The sequence below is a fragment of the Patagioenas fasciata genome, chromosome 25 (genome assembly GCF_037038585.1).
Source record: "Patagioenas fasciata isolate bPatFas1 chromosome 25, bPatFas1.hap1, whole genome shotgun sequence".
NCBI lineage: Eukaryota > Metazoa > Chordata > Aves > Columbiformes > Columbidae > Patagioenas > Patagioenas fasciata.
The window spans coordinates 1,791,475-1,809,815 of NC_092544.1; the positions used below are offsets into that span (position 1 = coordinate 1,791,475).

The 18,341-nt window shown below is 45.4% G+C and overlaps 1 long non-coding RNA gene across 15 annotated transcripts in view; it reads left to right on the forward strand.

Moving 5' to 3' along the window:
* Positions 1-934: 934 nt before the first annotated feature.
* The window catches only part of LOC136112605 (uncharacterized), a 61,383-nt gene continuing 43,976 nt past the window's right edge, over positions 935-18,341 (forward strand). For 13 of the 15 annotated variants that reach the window (XR_011735722.1, XR_011735735.1, XR_011735727.1 and 10 more), the window contains exons 1-8: positions 935-1,023; positions 2,463-2,560; positions 5,223-5,281; positions 6,015-6,185; positions 6,541-7,478; positions 8,345-8,488; positions 12,275-12,451; positions 13,515-13,709. This is a non-coding gene — a long non-coding RNA (uncharacterized lncRNA). The remainder of the gene's footprint in view (positions 1,024-2,462; positions 2,561-5,222; positions 5,282-6,014; positions 6,186-6,540; positions 7,479-8,344; positions 8,489-12,274; positions 12,452-13,514; positions 13,710-18,341) is intronic. The other 2 variants (XR_011735726.1, XR_011735733.1) reach the window with 2 other exon arrangements.

The window sequence follows — 18,341 nt, forward strand, 5'->3', positions numbered from 1 at the left end:
TTCTGCCTCTGTTCTAGAGCATCTTGTGTTTCAGGAAGAGCTGTTGACTCTTACCTGAGTTGCTGCTTTGCTTGTGTAAAAAAATTGGTTTATTTTAAAGGAAGATTGGCTCCAGGTCTTTTGAAAAATATCCTCCTATAATTTGAGTCCATGTAGCTACAAATTCCCAGCAGGCTCTGAGCCAAAGGGATACAGAGATGAAATAAACACAGAGAAGGACGGCTGCATTTTGAAATCTAAGAATTGAGTTATATACCTCTTTGACAGCTTCCTGAATCACAGCCCATATCTAAGATGAGTAAATAGGGATGTGGCCCTTTAACTGCATTCCATTTCATATAATTAAAGACTCCCAGAATTAAATGGCCTATATGGAAAGTGGCTTTCAGTGGACTAAATGCCTCAAGCAATCTCCTTGCCTGAGCATAGAAGTGACACTGGCTTACGGATCAATATCATCTCTGTTATTAATATCAAAAGCGCATTACTTTGGTTTTGCCTGGCTGCGCTCCAAGGCCTGGGCCCAGCTCGCCTTCAGCCATTTGCCTGCACCATAATTTACTTTCGTGAGTTTTTAAGGTATTGTTTTGTCAGGGCCAATCACCGTGAAGTTATAAATGATTCTGAGGACTTGCACTCTCTGGTAGTGCCATACGCGGTGAAATTAATTTTTAAAAGTTTCACGTCAATTACTCCTGTCCTTGAGTTATGCAAGGGGACAAAAGAGCAGAGACTTAAAGACATGAGTGATATCAAACAGATGAGGTAACGACAAACAGAAACAGCAGCTTGGGACCAAATCAGACATTACACTATCTTTAATTGATGCATTGAATTAAACAATGCTAAAGCTAAATAAATATTGACCACTTAGCAAAGGAACCATTGATTTTTATGATGGACAACATTTACATCACATACTGCTCTGCTCTACAGATTCTGGGCTGCTCGCCTGTCAACTCTGGCACAGAGACGCTGCAGGACGATTGTGCTGATGCTGGGTCCCTTTCTAGAGTTATTGAGGTAAATGTTAACCATGGCCCTCACTTTTTGGTTCCCAGGCTTGTTTATTTTTGAAGAGTTCAATTCTCCCAGCTCTGTCTTCTCGGGTATCGGCTGCATTAGCGAACAGGTACCGTATTTCGCACAGGTGGCGGTTTGCAGTGAATTGTGTGGCTGTGGATTGCTGACATGGCCAAGGGCACCGGCCGCATCTCTTCACCAAACATCTCCCTCCTCCTCTGCCGGGGAAGGCAAGGCGCGGAGTTTCCGTGCAGTGACAGCGACGTTCCTGCGTTGCAGTGGACACTCCATGGTGGCAACAGCTTCCATGTACAACAAACTGCCCCCTACTCTGAGCTGGAAAGAGCTGATACCGTTGGGCATCCTCCAGATACTCCTGGAGCTGCTTTGCTGAAGCCGACGTGCTAATGTTCACTCTATTAATATTGGTTTAATTACTTAAACGTGCAGATCTTAATGGTATGATATCTACCTTCTCTGGAAGCAAACTTGGACAACAAAATAATTTGTTTACGGAGGAAGAGTTTCCATCCCTGTGCCTGTTAATTGTAAAGCTGCAGAGCTAAATGTATTTAAAAAAAAATAGCTAGTTTGTAGTTCTTTAGTATGAAGTGTGCTCCGGAGTGTGGAACTTCACTAAATGCCAGTGACTGGCATGTTACGTTCTTGTAGAAGTAGAAGGTGTGAGGCCTCTTCCTGGCAATAGGAGGTTTTCGTTCGGAAGGACAAGTCTGTATGCTCAGGGATGCCAGCTCCAGTCCCATAGAGTTGCTGTGTCTGCGAGGACCGCCAAGACACCACTTAATAGGTTATTGTTTCAATTAGTCCATGATTACTGCTGCTAATCTCTAATTCCTCGGTGTTGTGGCTCCTTCTGACTTGACTCCAGCTATTAAGAAGCATTTGGATTTTATTACCATTGACAGGATCTCCAGCCTTCTCCATAGATAAAACTGCCTGTTGCAAAAGAAACTGAGAAGTAATGAAAAGAGCCTTTGGAGTTTGTTTTTAGGGATTCTTAAAATTACATCATAAACACGATGCAGAATTCAATTAAGCTGGAAAATTATAATGCTCAAGAGGGAGAGACTGGATTTCTAACGCAGATAAATCAAAATGCCTTTAATTAGTTTTCAGTTATAAACACGAGTCTATGTTAGAAAAATGACGAAAGGAACTAACACAAACTAAGATAAGGGAATTATTGATAAGAGCAGGATCAGCAGCCAGACATGGCATCCCCGTGCTCCATTGCACAGCTTGGGGACCTGTGCATTGTGCTGCTTCGACCTTGGCAACCCCAGCGGCTCTGTCACGATGAGCCCACGTTCGCGCTGGAGCCGTCGCTGGGGTGTGTTTGTCCTTTTGTTGGGAACGGGCCGACCAAAGCCCTTCCCAGTGGTGTCAGTGTTGCCATTCATTGTCTTTGCTGTTTGCAGGATCTCCAGCGCCAGACCGGCGGCCCAGGAGTTTCCATCTGTGTTCAATGTTGTTGTACCGCGGGACGGAGAGGAGAGGGGAACGCTCTGGTGTGTAGGTGAGTGCTGGAGCTGACTGCACAGCTCACAATCTCGTTAGAAGGAACATGACCTGCTTCACATTTTAACAACAAGGTGGGGAACAATAAGGAGAGGCTCCTTCCCCGCCTCCCAGCACAGCCGTCCCCAGTTACAAACATGGCAATTTAAAAACATGTAGAAAGTCATAAATGAGACAGCAGCTGCGTACGGCTTCGGCAAAATGCTAAATTGCTGCATCACAGTAGACTCTAAATGACAATAAACCTTCCACCTCTCATAAATTAAGCAGACTTTCAAAAAAACGCTATCTACAACTGCAACTTTTTATGGATGTTTGGTAACTTCAATCATTTTGCAAAATGCGATTCCTGGTCGTAAATTCTCTCCCAAGTACAGATTTAGGGAGAGCTGAAGCACTGCAGTGGGTTGATAGGTAAGTTTTAATCTGACAGTGCCAAAAAGTCTATTAGATTTATCCCGAGGCAGTGGCTGCCCAGTAATTACAACAGGGCAGACTCGACAGGGGTTTTGAATACCAGGAAGGTGACTTAAAGGGTGTGTCGTAGGTTGGGGAGATGAACTTGGAAATACTCCTTACCCGATTTTAAAATTTAAAAGGAAAATGGGGAAAAAAAAGCCCCGATTCCTGAATGCTTTGAATGCTGCTTGTCAGTGCAGCACACGTGCAAATGAACCACAAGAACAAGGCGTTCTGTGCCGGTCACAGCAGCCGGGGTCTGACCATGGGAAAAATGTGAGGGAGAAGCAAACCAAAGCTTCCTGATCTGAACTGGTTCGAAAAGCCTCTCAGAAATCCTTTGCTTTGAGGACATTGCAGGACAATGGGGGAGTTTGCCTGGGTTGATGAGGACTGGGTTAGGGAGCAGTTGGGCAATCTGGACATCCATCAATCCATGGGTCCGGATGGGATGCACCCGCGGGTGCTGAGGGAGCTGGCTGAGGTCATTGCTGGACCGCTCTCCATCATCTTTGCCGAGTCTTGGGAAACAGGAGAGGTGCCTGAGGGCTGGAGGAAAGCAAATGTCACTGCAGTCTTCAAAAAGGGCAAGAAGGAGGACCCAGGGAACTGTGGACCGGTCAGCACCACCTCCATCCCTGCGAAACTGATGGGACGAGTGTGGGACGGTGCCGGGGGGCCTGGTTTACCCTGCCTCCTCTCGCCAAATCTGTCTCGTGTGCTTTAGGAAATAAATTGAACATGAGCTGAAGGCTAGCAGACCATTCATTTAACGAGAAAAGCTTGAGTAGTCAATATTACAGATGACAATTGCAAATGAACTAATACCGCTATTGGAACATTGACTTTTCACATTTATAAAAATTTACTTTCTGTATTTCAGATTCTTTTTCTTAAATTAACTGTTAGATCGTTGTGTTGGTTTTTTTTCAAAGCCATTAGGAATGTTTTCATGCTGCATTTTCATAGTGGGGGGTTAATAGCAGCGCTGAATCCGGTTCATTGTCGGCGTTGCGTCCTCACCCGGGGAGCGGAGGCTCTTGGACACGTGGAGCTTTTCCAGCATCACTTCTATATTTAGACCAAGAATTTTTGTTTGGTTTTATGGCCGCGTGGGTACGGATCATGTTAATATCAAGTTACGTGTGCATATGGGTAGGAGAGCATCCCCTCAGCACCGGCTTCTGTTCAGCTCCGGGGCAAAGCTCCATATCTGAACACTTAGAGCAGAGGGAGCCGGAGCTCCCCAAGTCACCTGGGGCAGGCGGTGTTTGCAGTTATATGCACTATCACTTGGCTCGGGAGCAATTCTACCTCTAAGTGACAATTCGAGGTGACATTTCCGATGCTGTGGAAGAAAAATCGCTTTCCTGGATTTAAAAAGAAAAATAAAAAAGAAAAGAAACAAAGGATGCTTTTAAAATATATATAGATATATATATATAAATGTGTAATATCAGTATTAGTCAAATGAAATGAATGCTTCCAGTATTTTTTAAAGCTTGCTCATATGAATCAACCATTCCTGAAATTGTAGTTTATCGAGTAAGACTATTGTAGTTATATCTTAGCAAAGTGCCTGACGGCCGTTCTGGTCGCAGAGTCCCAGAGTGTCAGGGGTTGAAGGGACCTCACAGCTCACCCAGTGCTGGCTCTCCCAGGCCTCTCTCTTCACAGACTCTTCCGCAGCATCGAGTTTTTCATTACATTTAACCTGGTTTCATTTGATCTCTGTGAATGATGTAAAATGCGTTTCTCCCTCCTGGATAATCAGGTGTGTTTCTATTTGCCGCTTTTTGTGAGCCGTTTAACCCCTTCCTGACCAAGCCAGTCAACATTCAACATTTGCCATCGTTTTTTGCAGTTGTCCTTTCAGCCTCTTGTCGGTTTGTGTTGGTCCTCTTTGAATTCCCTTTAGGTTGTCAATGGTTCTGTAGGGAATATTGGCTATACAGTCTATATAAATACCTGGATAGATGGGTGTATTGCTAAAACACCGTATTACATACAACCTCATGCCATGTTCCATATGTGCCAACCAAGAAATCCCTATAAGACCCGATTTAAATCCCTCTGGTGTGTAACACAAGGTGATGTCTCTGCATATGTTGACAAGATCTCCTTAGCCTGTTCTGCAGCCGTATCTTCCTGCACAACCGTATCTAATCTTGGGTTTGCTGTCTGTGCTCCATCTCTTTCAGCACTCAGCATCTCCGGATCTCCTCTCTCCCTGGCTGCCTTGGGATTATTTTCCCTGGAGGTATTAGTATGTATTTTTCCATATATGAAGATAATAAAAGGAAGAAGCAGAGATGAGAAGCAAAACAATTACTTGAGAGCAGGAATAGAAAGCGATACAAAGAAAAGACCAAGAGGGAGATAAGGGAAGAAAAAATCAAGGAAGAAGAATATGGAAAACTGCAAAAGGAGTTAAATAATCAGAATAAATTAATTAATCAAAGTGCAGATCATGTGGACTAGAATAGCAAAGTAGCAGTGCAGAGACCTAAAAGGAGACAGGGAGGAGGATAGTGAAGAGTAAGCTGAAATGCAGTGCGAATTGTCAAAAGAATGGATGTGAAAGTGCAGTGTGAGTTGTTAGACCTGACTTAGCAGCGCAGTCACACTGCAGGCATAGAAGAGCCTGACAGGGGGTTATGAGAAACATCAAACTTTTCCCTTAGCAAAAGCAGCGATTCTTACTGTGAACCTGGGTCTGTTTGCAGTTCAGACCTCCCTGATTTTTGCAGCGGTGACTCAGGATTTTTAATCCCGTATCACAGATTTGAAAACATGATTTAGAAAGGCCGAGCGTATTGGTGACGGTCATTGTGAAGAAACACGCGCTTCTCACTGTCCCTGCCTCTCTGCAATGCTGTGCTTAGCGAGGAGGAATTCTCGACTTCTACACCTTCTCTCTGTATTATGAATGCACTTTTATCATAGGGGTTAATTACGATTTATTGACCTTTTCTTTCACTATTTTGCCTCAGATATTTGATCATACAGTGTCCGTTGGCTGGTTGCTAGGAAAGTGGTTTGCTTTGCTTCTCCTGCTGCGACACTGAGAGTCCTCAGGCTTTCTGTCCCCAGAGCCTTGGGAACGCGCTGCTCTGCGCTGCGGTGACGGGGAGAGGGAGCCCTGGATAGTCCTGGAAAAGCGGGTGAGTCGGGGAGGGGAATGACACGATCAGCAAATGAAGAGGCTGTGGGGGAAGCGCAGATTTAGTAACCAGGTTGCCCACATTCAAAGAGCAAACGTACCAGATATTACTGCTCAAGGCATTCTCACTATTGCCAGGGGCTTAATATGATTTGCATAGTGTGTCTGGGTATTCCTGGGGGAGAATGACAGAGATCATTAAATGAAAACAAATAATAAATAAGCTCCTTACAGCCCCCATAGGTACATAAATATGACTGTACGTGGGGCACACAGGCGAAGATAAATGGCTCAGTGTATATAGGGTGAGGAATCCATAAAGCAGAGAGGCTTCATTTTCCCTTTTCTGTCCGCAGACAATGCGGTCGCTTCCTGCTAAGGAGGTCAAGTGACTGTCACAGGCTCTGCCCTGCGGAGATGTCACCTGTGTCACCCGTGCCAGCCGCCGTGGCTTGAGAAGGGCAGGTCCCCGGACACGGGTGGAGGTGTCAGGAGTTCAGTACACGGGGGGCTCAGAGCAACATCGAACCCACGACGGTCCGGTTGTCACGGGGCCCGCGGAAGAGGGTCTAGAACAGCAGCTCCTGTCTGTGGTGGAGCCGCACGTTTTTTTCTTCATCAGATTTTTAGGATCCTGATCAGCAGCGTTCCTTTGCACAGGAAGATCGAGGATACCAGACTTCGTGGCCGGAGATGATGTGACTCTGTTATTATTCCACATCATGGGCTGCTGTGGCCCAGAACAGACTAAAGCTTAGGAAGTTCTTTATCTCTGACCTTTCCTGCGACTCAGATCACAAAGATTTTCTGTCAGTTTGGTCTGAGCTAGATTTGAAATTATGGCTTAGAAATGAAAGACACAGTGAGTGAATCAAGCAGATTAAGCTGCATTATTGGCCTCAGACTCGTAGTACTCTGTTTTCTACAGGAGATCACAAATACATGGAAAAGACTGATTCGTCGTATCCCATGAAACAATTAAATATTTCTTTAATTATAAAGATTATAAAACAGCACCCAGTTTCGGGCTGTTGTATTACACGGCAGGTCAGCTTGTGCCTCACAGGGATTCAAACCAACACCCCAGCAGCTCTGTATCAGAATAATGGGAGTTCTCTGTTATCTTTATTGCTGAGTTACATAAACATCTAAAATAATGTTCAAAGAGCACGAGAACATTTGTGTTGCTTTACAAGGAGGAAGGATAAAGTTTATTCTCACTGTCTTCTTTAAAAGTCTAATAAATTGCATGGAGAAAAGGGCGAGCTCTGCAATGGCTGAGAAAGTTAAAAAGGTATTAAACTTACTGATTACAAAATCTAATTGTGACACCAGGTATGAGTGGAGATTAGAATGCATCGTTTCAATGCACAGAATTATGACACGGTACCTCTTGGGGATCTGTTTCTATCATCTCAGGCTGTCTGTTCCAAGTAAATGTGAACGAGTCATTCACACGAGTTTAAAAAGAAGCTTTACAATCTTCTACAGCCTTCAGTAGGTATTAATTTCTATATGTACTCGAACCCGCAACAAAGATGGCAATGCAATGAGGGGAATAAGCCCCAAGCCCTGGAGCGCAGCCCGGGAGCCGCGCTGCTCTGTGCTCAGCACCCCGGCTGGTTTTGGACCATAAGTGAGTTCTGACTATGGCCGTATTGCAGTGTCCTAGAAGTTGCTTCCCCTCTTTCCTGACTCTGCTTCCTCATTTGTAAGCGCATTTTGGGAATGCACCCGTGTACCCATCACCTGGGGGGTACCTGAGCATGGAGTGTCTGAACTGCCAAGCAGTTGGTTCAATGTACAGGTTGAATTACACCATTAGGAAAAAAAAGTTCCTGTGAAGTATCAGATGCTTTCCAAAAGGGCTTGAAATAGAGCTGGAATCTGCCCAATGAGAGGTGGAAGGCACAACACTGACCAGGCTGCGGCTCCTTCCTCTCTGATGACTCTGAAGAACCCTCTGACATGTTTTGATTTCCTTCATATTTCTGATTCTTTATGAAGAGTTGAGGCCACTCCAAGAGTTGAGGAAAGCTGTGAATGGAAGTTCATTTGAGCAGAGGATGCTCTGCTGGTGGGAACCAAGCATTAAGTACAGTTGTCTGCAGTGCTTAATTGCCCCGGCAACTTTTTTGTCTGTCTTCTCGTTTCTCCTAGGTTGGCATTTTTGTGGCTGAATACCACTGGGAGTTAAGGACTTGCAGTGACTCTCACTCTTCCTTAGCGGAGTTTTGCCTGCAGCAGTCACATAGTTGAAAAATACAGATCCATGTGACTGCTGAGAGACCACTGAGAAGCCAAGTAAGTAGGACTCATGGCCATTTTGCAATTCCACCTCATTAGACATGTTTTGGGGCTTATGATTGTGCTGTGAGGATAAATAAGTATAAATATTATATTTGCCTCCAGGTTATCTTTAAAAATGTATTTCTCTGCCTCCCTCCCCCTCTTTCTTTTTTTTTTTTCCCTTTTCCCCTCCAATTTTCAGTGTGTTCTGTCAGCTCCTGGAGGTGAGACTGTGCTTTCACAGAATGGTGGCCCAGCACAGGGGATTGTGGTGGAAAGGTGCCTTGTGCTGCCAATTACCCAAGGTTCTAGAAAGCAAAATGTGCGGCAGTGTGATTAAACCGATGTGCAAGGAGAAATGCACATAACCCCAGAACTACTGTTAGAAAAAGTAGTGGGAAAAATATTTGACTTGTCCTCAATGTTACGTTTTCAAAATATTAAGAAGTGGCAATAGCTGTATTTTGGATCACACAGAACCCCAGAATGTCAGGGGTTGAGGGGCCCTGGAAAGCTCATCCAGTGCAATCCCCCCATGGAGCAGGAACACCCAGCTGAGGTTCCACAGGAAGGTGTCCAGGCGGGTTTGAATGTCTGCAGAGAAGGAGACTCCACAGCCTCCCTGGGCAGCCTGGGCCAGGCTCTGACACCCTCACCAGGAACAAGTTTCTTCTCATATTTAAGTGGAACCTCTTGTGTTCCAGTTTGAACCCATTCCTCTTGTCCTGTCACTGGTTGTCACTGAGAAGAGCCTGGCTCCATCCTCCTGACACTCCCCCTTTAGATATCTGTAAACATGAATGAGGTCACCCCTCAGTCTCCTCTTCTCCAGCTCCAGAGCCCCAGCTCCCTCAGCCTTTCCTCACACGGGAGATGCTCCACTCCCTTCAGCATCTTGGTGGCTGCGCTGGACTCTCTCCAGCAGTTCCCTGTCCTTCTGGAACTGAGGGGCCACAACTGGACACAATATTCCAGGTGTGGTCTCCCCAGGGCAGAGTAGAGGGCAGAGAACAACTCGTCTGAATTACCTTCAAGATACAGAGGGGCAAAACACTACAGAAAAGCTTGGGTAAATACATATTAGTCTTTCTTAAACACACAAAGCGCAAATTCCCATGGATGTTTCTAGGAGATGATACCAGGAAGTATTATTGCCTTTTCGTATTCATATTTTAAGAGGAATTTGGGGCTCGCGTAGTTCTGGAACGTGGGCATGAATTACCACGAGGTGGCAGTGTGCAAGGCCCAGAGTATATATTGATTATACCCCTTTAATTTTATCAGACCGGATAACAACTGGACTAGATGATTGTTGTAGGTCCTTTCCCACTGGAACTATTCTATATTTTCCAGTAAATATAGATATTGTATAGATACTATTCTTTTAAGTGGTTGTACAATGGCAGTAGATAAAACTGCATCAAAAGCAGTGGCTTAGTCTACATGTAACACAGTCACAGACAGCGTGAATTCCTAGATACTCTCCAAGGTTAGTCAAAGCTCAGTATGCTGGGGAGAAATCATTATTGCTGCAAAACTTGTACAAAACTGTTCTTTATGGCGAGAAGTCGGAGTCCGCACGCTCAGTAAGTAAAGCTCTAACAGTGAACGGAGCTGAAAAGAATCCCGTAGCTCTTCCTGAACAGATACCATCCAGGAGGCTCCACGTCTCTTTATTGAGCAGCACAAAGTCTCTACACATAATGTCCACGGAAACGGCATCAGAGAGAACCCCTGGCGAGGAATAAGTAGCACTGCTCTTTAGCTGGGAGGCAGACACAGATGAGGTTCAGCCTGCTCCTCTGGGAGAAGTGAAATCATATTCTGTCACTGGTGAAACTGGGCACTGGGTTTGTAATCACAGGAACCTTCCTCGCGATTTCAGCAGCGCCTTTGACTCGGCGAGGGGCCCTCCAGGTAAATAGAATTGAGATGCGCTTTGTAGCGTTTCTGCAGTCTGCTTTCACGTGTGGCACGGACTTTGTCCTTTGGTTGTTTGGGTTGGGTTTTTGTCTGTTTGTTTCTGTTCCAAGGTCTGGTTTCAGGTTTTAAAACCTCTAAAAAAATTAGTGTCTCTTCAGGTCCTCATTGTGAAATAGGTAACGTCAGGCTGTTCAGTTAATGGAAGTGACAGTGTTTTGGGGAGCTTTGTGGCATTGCACTGTGATACATCTGCATTTATCATCTCATATTATTTCAAATTATTGTCTTTATGAGAGAACCTGCCCTAGGAGAGGCTTTGGCATGATCCTTGACACGTGAGGAGGGGACGCATCGCAGGATATGGAAAATTCAGGAGTATTCCCCGAAAGCGCTGTTGTAGAGTGTGGTATTATGGAAAGCACTATAGCTTGGAAACTAAATCAGGCAAATTTTTGTTTCTTTTAATTCCCTCAGAAGCCAAATTATGCTACGTTTTGTCCATAAACCATGAAAACATTGCCTTCCTCAACAAGCTTGCTCTGTGCATTTGAAAATGAATCGGCAGCCAGGCTGCTGTGGGACCCTTGGGTCTGAAAGCAGCGTCACTGCCCACGGCCGGTCCCACATCTCCCAGCTCCCACCGGCTGGAGCCCTGAGGCTGCGGATCCTGATTGCACCCAGCGGGGTGTCCGGAGTGATGAGAGAAGGAAGAACGAGCAGTTCCCGCTGTGATGGTGAAGGGAAGGCTGGGCGGGCACGGATGGGTCCTTTCTGTGCAAGGAAACTCTGCCTGCTGACATCTTGCTGTTTGTGCGTTCCCATTCAGCGGTTTATAAGGAAGATTTGCGTTCTTTAAGATGCCGTATAGATTGTTTCTTCGCTGTTAACTAATAATTGGTTTTCCTTTAAAGTTCATAGCTGGCGTGTGGTTAGTCCCCACTGAGAAATAGCCGCTTTGCGAAACACAAACCAATTAATTGAGCAGTGAGTTATCAGACAATGGGAGATGTTCTGATCTTTGCATGCGTATGTGTAAAAAATATACTGCAGCAGTATTAGATGTCCCGTTGCTAAAATAAGTTATTTTATATAAGGGACTGTACAGTCAGATAAACTAAATACGAACTGGAAGTTTTGCCGTTTAAGTTGAGAGACAAAAGATTTCTTAAGGAGTTGCAGGAGTTGTGATGCTGTGATTCTGTGAATCTCAGCTAATTCTCGCTCTTGCACAGTAGATCAGAACACAAGCGCATGCGTACGTATGGTTGAGTTTAGCAGCAACACATACGGCGGGATCACGGCATTCAGACTGATTTAGGTTGAAAGTTTATGGATCCTGATTACAACCAGCAGGGAATCGTTCAGTGATGAAAGAACAAATATTCAGCAGCCCGTCTCTCCACCGGGTCTGTTGAACACACTTTGCTGATTTCTAAACAGATGCGTGCAGGTTCTTGGGGTCCAGCTCATCGTAAAGATGCCAGAGGAGTAAAAGGGAAACCGGTGGTAGCAGTGCCAACAGCCTGGCTTTGCCGACAGCTTCTGCCCTCCCCTCGCTTGGTGTCCCGCGGGAGCTGGGACCGGTGTTACCCTGCTAATAAGGTCATGGACGCTGTGCAAGGTCTGGCCTGTCTGTGCTGACACCTTAGCGCTGGCAGAGTTCTATTCTTGTCGGGGTATCCGGGTTTCGGAGGACAGGAGGGTGTGTCATGCTGTATCCAAAAGAAGGCAGTTTGGAGGTTAGTGGACTACAGAAACAGATGGAAAGTTATTGAGAGATCTCAGAGTTCTCTTTAGGTAATATGTTAAAGAAAGAGGCACGGAGCAGTTTGACTTATCGGTCCCTGTGAAGTTATTTACGTGATGTGTTTCCCACAGGTCCCCTCCAAGCAGGAACCATCACACCACACTCGATCCCCATCTGGACAGCGACCACCCCCCCGTTTTCTCTCTAAACCTGAAAAGCTCAGCTGCATTCTTTTGTTCTTCGGTCCGGATAACAGCGCCCTTTCTCGCAGACCCTCTGAACCTGGCTGGAATGGCTGTAGTGAATGTGTAAGTGACAAAAAGAAAAGCAGAGTGTAAAAGATGCTAATCAGCCTTTGTTCTTTTCAGACATGACATGCAGGACCTGAAGTATAGATTTTGTATGGAGAGAGATAGATTTTAATTAAGCATCTTAATAGAGAAATCCTTCTTGTTTTTTTCAGAATAAATTAAGGGAGTAACTTTGATGCAATATCATTTTCATCTAATCAGTAACATTCTGAAATTACCATGTTGTTTTCCATTAGAAATACCATCATCCAACAAATCAGATAAAATTATTTAACATAGCTATATTGCAGCCTCAGCTAACGTGGGTACACGTATCCACAGGACAGCAGATGGCGAGTGAGCTGACAAACGTTTATGGGGAGAAAAGGGCAGACAGGATCAACCATTTCATATACTCCTTGGAAAAAGACGCCCATATCCCATCTAGATTCATAACAGTCAAGTAGAGGCTTATCAGGGTTTCCGTCTGCATAGAGAGAATCCTGACATTGACACCAATAAAAGGCAAGTGTCATTAGCTGTTAGTCGTATTCACAGATAATTAATATCTTCATTAAAACATTTGACTCTGTATTTGGCATGAATTTGAAGGCTTTGTTTGACATAAACATTGACAAGAGACATTCCCATAGTGTTTGCCGTTTTTTAATGTAGAAAACAAAGTGCACGGAGAGAAATCACCTTGCAAAGCTGGAGCTGTAGTTGTAAGTGTGGAGCAGTTCATTTAGAAGCACTTTGTAGTTCTTTATATCCAGCTTATCTTGACTTTTCCACCAAGTGCAAATGTACATTGTCAATACAGAGAAATGGTCAAAAGGAGCAATTAAAGCTGCTTGCATATGCTTTTTGAAATGTGTTTCTGCTCTGAAAAGTAATTATGTGAATTGACCTGGCCTCACTTAGCTCCTCGTCCCCTGGAGCCGGGTCTGCTGACACCAGCAGAGCGGTTGCTGTTGGCAGAAGGGGCTTCCTGGCCCTACCCTCTGCGAGGCTGAATTACATCTGAAATTTCATGCATTATCAGTAGATTATTCTTTTCCCCTGTAAATTCTAATTGCAGGAATACCTCGAGCGCTCCTGTGCCTTCGGGATATGGTTGACAGCGCTGCGCGGTGTGGCTGAGATCCTGATAAGCAAGTGAAATTACATGGATGCAGAAGTTTACCGAAACAGAACTAAGAGAATTTTGCTCGGGTGACAGGTGGAACAAAACTTTGGTGAATATGGATTGAGGATGCTCTGGCACCTGTTTCAGGTAAGAGTGCCGTGTCATTTCTTACGTGTCTGGGTGCATGGGGCACATACATACACCTCGGAATTATCTTCTGATCCTGTGGAGAATCCCCTTCTCCACATAGAGTTTCACATCTTCCAGTTGGAATTTTGCTGTAGAAATAAACCTGTTGAAAAGAATTCAGTGCTGTGGCACAGCGTGCTGGAAAATGTAACCAAAAGTCAATGTGATAAAAAAATTGATCAGTTCAGTGAGCACGGTCCTTTGCCTTGAACTGAAATGTGCGTTCTGAAAGAGCGCTGGAGAGCCGTGGAAGGAACAGACCTGCTAAAAGAATAACGTTTTGGTGCAACAAGCTTATTTGCTTAACAGCTTTCTACTGCAATTAACATATGCAGTAAATGTGCTTATTTAATGTGACAGTCTGCTCAAATAACCCTCTTTCGAGAGCGGGATTATATAATCTGGAAGTAGCAGCGTTACACTGAGATTACAATTACTTGTTTATCCAGAGCGCCGGCAGCGCTGCCTCCTCCTTGTGTCTGTGCCTCATGCTGCCTTGTCGATGATCTGTTCGGGCTCTGCTTGGCGTCCTTAACCTAATGAACTGTTGCACATAGTTGCGTAGCATTTTGGTTTTCCATTCTGAAACCTGTTCTCCTCCGCCACTTTTTCTTGAAATAACAGCTACGTGTTTCAGAAAAGAGAGGAGTTCATGCCGGGTGTGGGTATGAGCAGCTACTGAATGCTAGAAAATACAGACCAAGGCCAAAGGGGCAGGGGATCTGGAGATGAGAGGCGTTGGACAGTGCAAAAAGCAGTTGATTTTTCACTACCTTATCCTTAACTGACAGAGACTCCATGTTAAACACCTTCCAAGAGCGGTTGTGGAACATCTAGAGACCACAGGGTCTGTCACTTTAGGGTTTTTTCTGAGAGTCCGGGAAACTCCTCGAGATGTCCCCAACCCTGGAAAACTTCCAGGTCTTCTTAAGAGAGCGTAATGAGGCTTTAACTCCGCGACATTGCATTTTCCAATGTGAAGGAGGCTGTTCCCATTCCCGCCAGAGGATTTGGCCGTCACTGCATCCCGTTGGGACCGTCACCCCTTCCCGTTTGAGGACGCAAAGCCTTTCAGTGTGGGACCTGCAGGTGGGTATCTGGGCAACACGGAACACGCTTTTGCTTATGGCTGGAGAGCGAAGGGGGCGACCAAAGAATTCATTTCTCAGTCCCATTCTCCACACATTGAACAATGCCTGAGTGAACTGGTGCTGCCTGTTGCCCAGAGACCGCCGGGTCACCTCGAGGGGAGCGAAGTTGTCTGCTCTCCGTGCTGAACTTGCAGACTGTTCAGGCTCCAGCACCCAAATTTCCCTCAGGCGTACTGAACACTTCAGGTGGTGATTGACCGCTCTGGCTGATATTTGTATGATTATGAGTCTCTTCTCTGTGTACTATTCAGCGGACGGCACCGCTCGTAAAAAGCAGATAGGAGCGAGTTGGGCTGCTGCCCCTGGTGAGCAGGAGAGCGGATGGGCTGATTGATGACCCCTGGCTGTTTTCTGATGTTGCAGTTGTTTTTTATGATGTCATTAGGAGGCTATAGTCACATTAAGGAATCCCTCATGACATCATAAAGGACTTGATATTTCGCTAATGTTATTTCAGCAGAGTGGAGCTCCGGCGTTTTATAGTCTTTGCTTTCCCCATAGAATTAGAAGTTGTCTAAGTACAACCTGGAAGAAATGCAAAAATAGTCAAATGCCGACTTGAAAAGTTATGGTTGAAGAATGCTAATGCATTTGGCTCTTTCGGAGCACACGGCCCCTTTAGGTGGAATACATGATGTGTTTATCAAAGACTCTATCAGTGAGTACACGCAAAGGAAGAATCAGCTGTGCCTTCCGCTTGTTCTGCTGCACACACACACACACACAGAATTCTTCGGGGCCGTAGGAGAGCGCCGTGGCACCACGTGGGCTTTGGTGTAAGAACACAGAGTTGTGGTATAATGGTGAGATGGGGAAAACATTAACAGTGGAGCTGGAAGGTGTAATTTCCTAATAGAAGAGACACTATTTGAAGAGCTTGGTATGGACAGGGAGAGCACAGAGAGCGCCTTTGCCCGCTGTACCCTAAGAGGAGAGTGTGAGAACCAAGGCTGGTCACACTTCCCAAGGGTCACCTCGGAGCACAAGAGCTCCGCGTTCCCATTGCACCGACACGGATGCTTCTGCAGGTGAAACTGCTGTTAGTTAAGGGTTGGAGCCTGGAAAAGGGAGGAGGAGGAGGTTTGCATACCAAGGGAGAAACCAAATTACAGTTTGCTTTCCTGCGGTATTAAGGGATCCCTCTACATGGCTTTATGCTGCTCTCTCCTGCCTTCCTTTCCTGGTGCACTTAATAGTATATAAATACTATGAATGGTACCTTAATCCTCCCTTTTTGACAGAGGAAATACAGTCCCGGTTTGAAATTAATTCTCTTTGTGTTCTCTGAGAGTTCCCAAAGCAAAGGAACTTCTTTTTAAGCTACATTTCTATCACTTCTGCCCTCTTATCTCTGATTACCCCAGTATGTCTGTGCTGACCAGCAATAATAATATTTATTGCATTGTTTTAAGATTGTTCGTTACTTCTTCTTTGTGGTTTTGAGTAGTACCTGGGAAACCCCAGAGCAGCCGAGACCCCACCGAACAGCAATGGGAACTGAACCTTAATCTGAAATGAACACTGTCTTATTTCAAAGGGAGAATGGGAGTCCCTCCTTGTACTCCACACTGAGAACATAACAGGAAACCCGTTGCCTTTCCCTTGTCTGGAAGCTCAGGCCTCTCCGGTGGTGTTTCAAGGCACTGAAATTAATGATATTCCTTATGCTGAAAATCACAAGAAGCCCTGATTCCAGAACATGTCTTTAGGAATGCCCAGTGCTGCTGCTCTGCAGATGAAACACTGTCAGATTCATTTCTGTCCAGGGCTAGTCATTGTACCCACATTTTACACTCTTCTCTGAAGTTTAAAGCTTTAATTGTAGTTTTCTGGAATAAATCAAATTGGCGTTTTCTCTCTAGCTTATGGAAGCAGCATGTTCTTTTTCGCTTGTTCTTCCAAGACCCTCCTTCTCCTAGTGTGTGTCAGTATAGGAGGAGAATAACCAGGGGGAGGGGGAAGAACATTAAGTGACATTAAATCAAAGATAATTATCAGCTGTCAGTCAGCGGGTGGCACAGGAGCCAGAGCAGCACTCGGCGGGCTCTGTCTGTCCAGCCCTTCCCTTCAGACTTTGCGAAGGGTGTAGTATTTCTCTTTAAGCAACATCATTTATTCCCAGGTGAATCTAGAAATTTGATACAAAGCTCCATTTGGAGAGTGAAAGCCCCTTTCTATAGGACGGTATCTCTGGTGATGCATCATTTATCCTTCCCATTCAATGCCCCACCCTCTGCATCCAGGATCACAGCAGTTTTACAGTTCTGCTGCTTGGAAAGAAAAGTATTCTTAGAGTTTTGAAGGGTTTACTGCAACTGATATTATTAATGTAACTATGTTATTAAATTACTCTGTATAGACACCATGTATAATAGTTGTCCTTTTTTATCACGCTTGACATAACAATGTTAGTGAGAGATCCTTGTGCAGAATCTGCATTTCAAGAGATCTTCAGGAAAAACCTGTAAGGAGACCTCAGTCTGTCCCAGATGAGAGGGAAGAGCAATGGGAACCCTAGTGTCTGTTCGGTGAGGCCTGAGTAAGTCAGCTGGCTCTGAAACCTTTTCCCATGTTGTGACATGTTCCCAGTGTTACGTTTGACCGGTTCCTGTTGATGAGCTGGTCCTTTCAATAACGTTCTAGGATATTATAGGACTTTGTGTTGGGTTTGTGCACCAAGCGGCCGCCCCTGCTGCTCAGCTCTCCGGTGAATCCGGGCCCCGCTGCGGGACCCCGCAGGTACATTGGGACTGCAGACAGCAGGTGAGAAGCCGGGGGACACCACCCCCTGAGAAACAAAGAGTGGTACTTCTGTGCATTAAGTGTCACGTACAGTGAAAGGGAGCGCAAAGGAGAGTCCTTGGACCGCGTTCTGGCACTCGGCATTTCCCAGGGTCATTGGTGGCTTTGTGATTCTTCTTTAAAATGTATAAATCACTGATTAAATGTCTGTTTGCCAGGCTGCACCACCCTGGACATGCCTGGAGATGTCCCGAAGGAGGAGGTGGGAAAGGGGGAGGGGGAGAGTTGCCTGCAGCATGGGATAGTTATCTGTTTGCTTTGAACAGAGCAACTGATCTACCTCTGGGCTTTGCTTTCACACAAGTTCATCCAGTTCACCTACTTATACTGCTCTTTATTAATAGAATTGTTAGCAGGTTCATTCCACAGCTTTTAGGGAAGGTGTGCACATGGGTGGCACCTGAAGACAGAAAGTATCTGATTATATCTCATACTCATTTGGCTCATCTTCCCAGGTGTGCTGTTCTACAGATAATAAACGAGGTAACTTCACAGAGGGAGGTACAGGCACACCCTGGCTGTGGGCTCCGGCTGTATTCCAGCACGGAATACACACGAGTGGGGTACCCATGCTGCTGAGGAGTTGGGGCTGTGTCTGTATATACAAGGGAACACAGACACGGATGCTGTGACCTGC